The sequence below is a fragment of the Tenrec ecaudatus genome, chromosome 1 (assembly GCF_050624435.1).
Source record: "Tenrec ecaudatus isolate mTenEca1 chromosome 1, mTenEca1.hap1, whole genome shotgun sequence".
NCBI lineage: Eukaryota > Metazoa > Chordata > Mammalia > Afrosoricida > Tenrecidae > Tenrec > Tenrec ecaudatus.
In genome coordinates, this window is record NC_134530.1 from 234,040,424 (window position 1) to 234,048,999 (window position 8,576).

At 40.3% G+C, this 8,576-nt stretch overlaps 1 pseudogene; it reads right to left on the reverse strand.

Moving 5' to 3' along the window:
- Positions 1-1,510: 1,510 nt before the first annotated feature.
- Positions 1,511-2,134, reverse strand: LOC142437379 (large ribosomal subunit protein uL13-like; annotated as a pseudogene).
- Between the last annotated feature and the right edge of the window lie 6,442 nt (positions 2,135-8,576).

The window sequence follows — 8,576 nt, forward strand, 5'->3', positions numbered from 1 at the left end:
ATGTCTTTATCTGATTTTTGGCATCATGGTTATGTTGATATCAGAAAATGAATTTGAGAGTAATATTTTTATATTTTAATCTTGTGTCCTGACACATCTATAAATTCTAGTATTTTTTTCTTGTCTCTGTGACTTTTTATTGCATAGGATCTTATCATATTCTTTGTCTATTTGGATGTTTTCTATTTCCTTTTCTTGCCTTATTGCTCTGGCTAGTACTTCTAATATAATATGAAGGGGTTTCATAAAGTTCATGGAAAATGGAATTTTCACATAAACCTTTGAAGCACACGCATATTGAACAGGAACCATGACGTTTCATTAAGTTTTAATATGTTGTTGGATTCTATTGGAAGGATTTTGTGTTTAATTGTCATGCCAATATTCATGAGGGACATTTGTTTATCATTTCCTTGAGGTGCTGTCTTTATCTGGCTTTAGTATCAGGTTATGCATGGAATGAATTTGGGGTTATCCTTTCTTTTCTATATTCTGAAATAATCTGAGTATAATTGATATCAATTCTTTGAACACTTGGTAGAATTTGATACTGATGCTATTTAGCTCAGAACTAATTTTTGCTATTGTTCTTGTTATAGTTTTTTTAAATTAACCATTCAATTTCTTCTTTCACTGTTAGTCTGTTCAATCTTTCTACTTCAATCTATGTTAGTTTAGTGAGTACTGTGCTTTTAAAAATTTGTTCATTTCTTCTAGGTTTTCGAATGCATTGAGATACAGCCTTTTAAAGTATTTTGTTATTATCCTTTTTATTTCAGTTGATCTGTTGTGATTTAGCTTATTTTATTTTTAATTTCTGTTATTTGCATCTTCTCCTTTTTCTCTTTTAGATTTGTCAATGGTTTGTTGATTTTGTTGGTTCTTTTGAAGGATCAACTTTGAGTCTTGTTCTTTCTTGTTATTGCTTTTCTGCCTCATTTATTTCTGGTCTACTCGTTATTACTTCCTTTATTCTGGTACCTGGACTATTTCCTGCCATTTTTCTAGTTGTTGGAGTTATTAGACTAAGGTTTTGATCTTTGTTGTTGTTCTTCTTCTTTTTGTTGTTGTTGCATTTATTACTGTACATTTTTCTCTGCTCACTACTTTTGCTGTATCCCAAAGTTTTTGAAATGTCTTGTTTTGATTCTGGTTGATTCAAAGAATTATTTAACTTCTTAATTCTATTATTCAGTAGTTTTTAAGCAAGGTAATATTAACTTTCCATATTTTTGTTTCTGTTTCTTTTTTCCTCCTGTTTTTGATTTCTAATTGCAGAGCATGTGATCCTTGAAGGCAGTTCAGAATATTATGTTTTAAAATTTACTGAGGCTTGCTTTGTGATTTAACATATGGTCTGCAATGTGTGCTGGACAAGAATGTTTATTGTGCTGTTGTTAGATGCAGTGTTCTGTATATGTCTATGAGTTCAAGTTTTTGGATTACATTGTTTGGTTCCAGAGTGTTCTTATTGATTTTCTTTTTTTTTTTTTTGAAGGACTAAGTCTTTATTGGGCTCAGACCAGGAGTCCATGGGTCTTTAGAACCTCCGTGTACTTGTTGATCTTTGTCTCCAAGTTCTTCTCGGCCTGTTTCCGCAGCCTCGTGAGCTGCTTCTTCTTCCTGCAATGGATTTTGGCCTTCTCTTTCCTCTTCTCCTCCAGGGTTGCTGTCACCACCTGGTACTTCCAGCCCACCTAATGGGCTAGTCGGCCCAGGTAAGCAAACTTGCTTGTGGGCTTCAGTCGCACCACCTTGAGGACAGCAGGGACCACCATCTGTTTTTTCTTGTCATAGAGGTCGGGATCCCATCAAACACTTTGAGCCGGTCCAGGGCAGCCTGGCCCCGCTTGGTCTTGTGGGGCAGCATGCCTCGCACGGTCCTCCAGAAGATGTGGCTTGGGGCCTGGAAGTGGTAGGGGCCACGGGAGGGGTTGGTGTTCATGCGCTTCCTGAGGAAAGCCAGGTACTTCAACTTGTTTCTGTATAAGTTTCCGGAAATATTGATGCCCTCTCAGCGCACCACCACAACCTTGCGGCCCAGCAGCACTTGCTTGGCCACAATGGCCGCCAGCCGGCCCAGGAGATGGCCGCGGCCATCGCGCACCAGGACCTGCCCCTCCGCCATCTTCGGCAGTCGCCTGGGAAAAAGCCTTATTGATTTTCTTACTGGTTGTTTTGTCCTTTGCCAAGTCTTTTACTAGAGTCTCCTACGATTATTGTAAGGTCTATTTACCTTTTAAATGCTGTTAAAATCTTATTTATGTATTTTGGGACTCTTGTTGGACATGTAGATATTTATTTTGTTTGTATCATCTTGTTTGATTGACCCTTTAATTACTTTGCCATGTCTCTGATGCTGGCTTTTGCCTTAAAGTCTATTTTGTCAGAAAATAATATTGTCGCTCTTGTTCTTTTTTTATTGCCGCTTTCTTGACATAAGATTTTCCCATTCTTTTGTTTTTAGCTGGTTAGATAATGTTCTAGATCCAGGGGTTAGCACATGCAAACTCCCCATATTTGGAAGAGATGGAGCGCATTGGAATCCTGCTGCACTGAGACCACGGAGCTAGGAGAAGAATGACTCACAAGAGGGTGGCATAGTAGAGAGGAAACTTCATTGCATTGGAGGAGAAAAGACATGATGCTTTTTTCTTTGTGATCGCAGACAGATAAAAAATGATTTAAGTTAAAGGAGATAAGCATATCCATAAGTGACTGGTGTGCTTCATCCAAAATTATATTTCACCACCGCCCAAAAAATGTCTCCTCCGTGAATGTTATCATCATCCATTCATCTACTCACACAAACTGAAAACCTATCATCAGTCTTTATTTTCCTCTCAAGCTTCACATTTAACCAATTATTATGTGACTGTCAATTCAGCTTTCTTATTTGATTCCAATACAACCCACTTATTCCCAGACATAGGGTCAGTTCCTTCGTTCAGGTTACATCATTTTTCATGGCCATTACTAAAACTGCAAATAGTCTTATGACTGACCTTCCTAACTTCAGCCTCTCCATATCACTCTTTCATTCTTCTGCACTGTATCCAGAGTGAATTTTCTAACACATTCATCTTTCTTCTGATTCAAAATCTAAAATCAGCCTCACCACTGGTCCAGAATAAAATATAAATCCTTTAACACAGCTTTTAGTTCGTTTCATGATCTGCTCCTACTGACTTCTTTAGCACCATCCACTCTCGCCATAATTAAGTAACTACTTCAATTAGGATGGTCACTGTTCTTCCAGCCTCATGATCATCTTCCTACATGCAATGATTCTTTCTAGATCCCAATTCTAGCCACTTACCTTTTCAGATGAAGACTGATAAAGAGGTTCTTCATAACTTCAGTATTACATTCATTTCTCTTTGGCATGCATAAAAGACCCTTTAGAAAATGTTATCCGCTTATGTTTAGGGAGCCCTGGTTGCATGATGGCTACAGGTTGGGCTGGTAACCATGAGGTCTGAAGTTTGAAAACAAGAGCCACTTCTTTAGAGAAGGCTGAAGCTTTCTACTCCCATACAAAGTCACAGTCTCAGAACTATGGGTCAGTATTGACTTGGTGGCAGTGCGATGAGAGTGAGATATTTCACTTGAGACTTCTCACAACTTCCTCCCCTCCTTTTACAATGTTCCCTACAATACTGAATTACTTGGGGTCCCAAATATATACTCTACTCTTTCATATCTTGCTCTGCCTGAATGGTCTTACCTTTCTATGTTGATGCTTATGCTCTTTGTTACTCTTTAAAATATTCAGGTGTTGAGTATGAGAATTCAGAACATAATATCAACTCAAATTATTGATCAGGTATGACCAAGTACTTTCAGAAAGTCATCAGAAACTTATGTTACATATCATTCAAAAACTTACATTACATATTGATTGTTGGAAAAAGTTACCCGTGATGCATTCCAGCAGAATGAAGGTGAAACCAAGAAAGAGAGAAATGTGGGATAAAGAAAAGATACATTAAACTAGGACTTTTTTAGGAAACAGAGAGAATTGTGCAGCAGGTTTAGAATGGAATTGTTCAAAACTGTTCAGTGCTGGAAACTCAGTGCTTCCAAGATGGATGTCTTCAGGGGAGAAAGATGGATTCTATATGACAGATACCTTTGGTGGTCTAGTGCTTAAGTACTTGACAGATAAAGGTCAGGGGGTTGAACCTGCCAGCTCTTCTGTGGAAGAAAGGTGATGCTGTCTGCTTCCACACAGATTTAAAGCTTTGGAAATACTCTGGGGAATTTCCACTCTATCCTATTTGTCATTGTTGTTGTTAGGTGCTATTGATTCAATTCTGACTCATAGTGACACAAGGCATAATAGAACGAAACACTGCTCAGTCCTGCACCATCCTCATGATTATTCTTAAGTTTGAGCCCATTGTTGTACCCCCTGTGTCAGTCCATCTCATTCAAGGTCTTCCTCTTTTTCACTACCATGCCACATTGCCAAGCACGATGTCCTTCTCCAGGGAGTGGTCTTTCCCCCTGTAGAGCTGCCAAGTCAGAATCAGTGTAATGGCTGTCAGTGTTTCTGTAGCCTATAAAATATGCAGTAGCATTATGAAGAAAGATTGAAATGTTGAGAGAATTGCCAAAATGTGGCACAGGGACGCGAAATGAGCACATGCTGTTAGGAGAGTGATGCCCCAAGACTTACTTCGCATCGCACGGCCACAAGATTTCATGTTGTTAGAAAAAATGCATAGTCCGCGAAGCACATAAAATGAGCTATGCTTGCAAAATGCTATCTTTGACAACTTCAATCTTTTGTCCATTTATCCTGCTACTTATTGATCCAGATGTCCTGATTTTTGTCCACCTTATATTGAGGTACAATCCATGCCAAAGACTGTCCTCCTTGATTTTCATTTGAAACGACTTTAAGACATTTTCAGCGAGATATCACAGCTGTGATATCTGTGTGTCAGAGTCTTTGTGAGTTTTCCTCCTGTCTTGATGGACCATTCTTCTTCACGTGCTCCAGCTTCTCAGATCATCTTCTCAGCATGCAGATTGAATAAGTGTGGTGAAAAGATACAACCCCGACACCACTCTCCTGATTTTCAACCACATAGTAGCCCCTTGTTCTGTCTGAAGGACTGCCTCTGGGGCTATGGACAGGCTCCCCATGAGCACAATTAATGTTTCTGGGATTCCTAGTCTTCCTATCTTATCCATAATTTGTTATAATCAACATAGTTGAATGATTTTGTATGTCAATAAAACATTGGTAACCTTCTTTCTACATGTATTTACATTGTCTACATTACATATTATATATGTATGTGTGTCTATATACATGCTTCAAAATGTTTTTCTATGAACTATTTGATACCCATACAAAACCCACTGCCACTGAGTTGATTTCCACTCATAACAACCCTACATCTCTATAATTTAAGGTGGCATAGTTTTAAATAACAAACAGAGAAATTCATATTTATTTCAGTAAAATGAAGGTGAAAAGAATCTATGCAAGAAAAAGATGTACAATGCAAACACAATAGAAAACTGTGTAATAATACTAATAGCAGAGAAGTAGACTTTAAGGTTAAAAAAGAAGAATTGTTTTTATCTCCATTCTTAAAACAGTCTCCCTCAGAAGGTACAGGGCCCCTCACTTTCACTGTTTCACTGCTATCTCATGCTGACTCATAGTAACCATGTAGACAGGTTTCTGAGACTGGAACTCCTTATAGAAGAAGGAAGTCTCCTCATTCTCCCAAGAAGCAACTTGTGGTTTCTAACTACTAACCTTACAATGAGCAGCCCAATGCATGACCCACTACCCCACCAGGACTCCTATAGGGTCCCTACTGGAAGGTAAAGTTGATGAGGCCACGCATTGGTCTTTGGACAATGCCAACAGTTGTGTGAACAAACAAGGGAATACTGCCTGGTATAAAATCAGGAGAGGTGTGCGTCAGAGTTGTATGCTCTCACCGTACTTGGTCAATCTATATGCTGAGCAAATCATCAGAGACGCGGGATTTTTTAAAGAGGAATGTGACATCAGGATTGCAGGAAAGCTTATGAACAACCTGCGATATGCAGGACACAACCCTGCTTGCTGAAAGGGAGGAGGACTTGAGACCCTTGCTGGTGAAGAGCAAGGAGTGCAGCCTTCAGTTTGGATTCCAACTCAATATCAAGAAGACCAGAATCCTTACAACTGGATCGACAGGTAACATCATGATAGGTGGGGGAAAGATTGAAGCTGTCAAGATGTTCATCTTGCGTGGATTCACAATCAATGCTCATGGAAGAGGCATTCAAGAGGTCAGAAGAAGAATTGCATTGGGTAAATCTGCACAAGACCTCTGTAGAATACTGAGAAGCAAGGCTGTTGCTTTCAGGACTAAGTTGGTCCTGACCCAAGTCATGGTGCTTTCCATGACCTCAGATGCAGGTGAAAGTTGAACACTGAATAAGGAAGACCGCAGCAGAATCGACACATTTAAATGGTGGTGCTAGTGACGAATACCGAAAGGACCACTGACTGCTAAAAGGACAACAATCTGTCTTGGAAGGAATGTGGCCAGGGTACTCCAGGGCAGCAAGGGTGGTAAAATGTCATCCTACGTACTTTTAATACATTGTTAGGAGGGACCAGTCCCTGGAGAAGGACACCATGCTCAGGAAAGCGGAGGAGCAGTGAAAATGAGAAGCGCTCAAAGAGGTGGACTGACATAGTGGCTATAGCAATGGGCTCAGGCACACGAACAATAGCGAGGATGACACAGAACTGTGCAGTGTTTTGTTTCGTTTTGTTGTGCATGAGGTCGCTGTGGGTTGGAATCAACTTGAAAGCACCTAACAACAAGAACAAACACCTAAAATCGTATCTTCAGGTACCAAGAAAGCAATGGCTATTGAATGAATGGCTTTGAACCAGTGAAGAAGCAAATATACTCTTGACATCTTGCTTGAATTGGTAGTATCCACAATTTATATAGCTGTAACAATTATATCATTGTTGTTTATTAATTGTTACCATTGAAAATCAACATGTGAACTTAACCAACAACAACTCAACTCAATGTCATAGAGTCGATTCTGACTCATAGCAACTTTGTAGGACTCCATAGAATTGCTCCCCTGAGTTCTGCACTGTAAATCTCTAGGGGAGCAGAAAGATTCATCTTTCTCCTACTGGTTTTGACTTTACAACTAGCAGCTAAACACATAAACCCCCAGCAGAGCAGACTAAAATGTGCTTCCAGAGCAGAATGTCACTAACTCTGACAGTGTTTTGCACAGCAAAGGTATGGTTGGCCAAGGTTATATCTACCACGTAGGAAGAATGTGGAAACATGAACATCTTTTACTGGAAGGCCAAAAATCACAGTGTAAAGGCACAAGAGTATCTATTTGTTGTACTATGGTGGCTTGTGTGTTACTGTGATGTCACAAGCTGTACCACCAGTATTTCAAATATCAGCAGTGTCATCCATGTTCGACAACTTTCAGCAAAGCTTCCAGACTAAGACTGTGAAGAAAGACCTGGTGATCTACACATAGTCAGTGAAAACCCTACAGATCTCAATAGAACACTATCTAACTTGATTGTGTTGTACACATCATCAGCAGGGATCAATCACAGCAGAAAGGTATTACATTTGATGAAGTGATGAGTCAGTGAGAGTGTGGGAGACACTGGATGAGATGGATTGGCACAGTGGCTCAAACATGTCAGTGATCGTTAGGATGATGTAGGACAGGACATTTTGTTCTAACTCTGTAGCAACTATCTATCTATCTATCTATCATCTATCTATCTAATCTATCCATCCATTTGCCTACCTACCTACTTACCTACCTACCCATCGCCTGATTCCCAAAACCAAACCCACTGCTAATCTTTCTGTTCTCAGTCCGACATTTACCCAATATTGCTACCAGGAATCCTCACCATTTTACCGACTCATTCTCACTGCCTTGGTGTCAATCCAGGGGACAGAGTAGAGCTGCCCCACATGGGTTTCCCAGGCCAAAATCCTTTATGGGAATAGAAAGCCTTATCTTTCTTCCATGGAACAGCTGGTAGGTTTGAATCTCTGACTTTATGGTCAGCAGTCCAACACCTCACACGTGGTGCCAAATCAAAGACTGCTCATAAATCCTGTCTGACAGATTAGTTGATGAATTTACACTCCCCCACCCCCCCACCCAGCAGTACACATCAACTGAACCACGCCGGCTGACCTGCCGGGGTTGCCAGTGTTGGGTGTGCCCTTTACAATATGTGTTTACACCCCTCTTCTCGGGAGCTCCACTCAGCTCTGGAAAATCCTGGGGGCAGGCAGGGTTGGTTGTTCATAAATCTGATTAGTGTTAGGATTTGAGACTAAGCCCAAGAATTCTGCTTTCCTCTCCCCTTTATCCCATCCTCTATTAGGAATTGGTGGTCCCTGCCCTTCAATTCCCTCATCCCCCCTGAGTAATATGTAAATGGTATACAGTTTGGTTGGCTGGTACTCAAATCACACAAGTTTTCTCCATGCTGCAGATTCTGGGGTGAGAAGTAATCGGGAAAGCCGGTTTGTCCACCT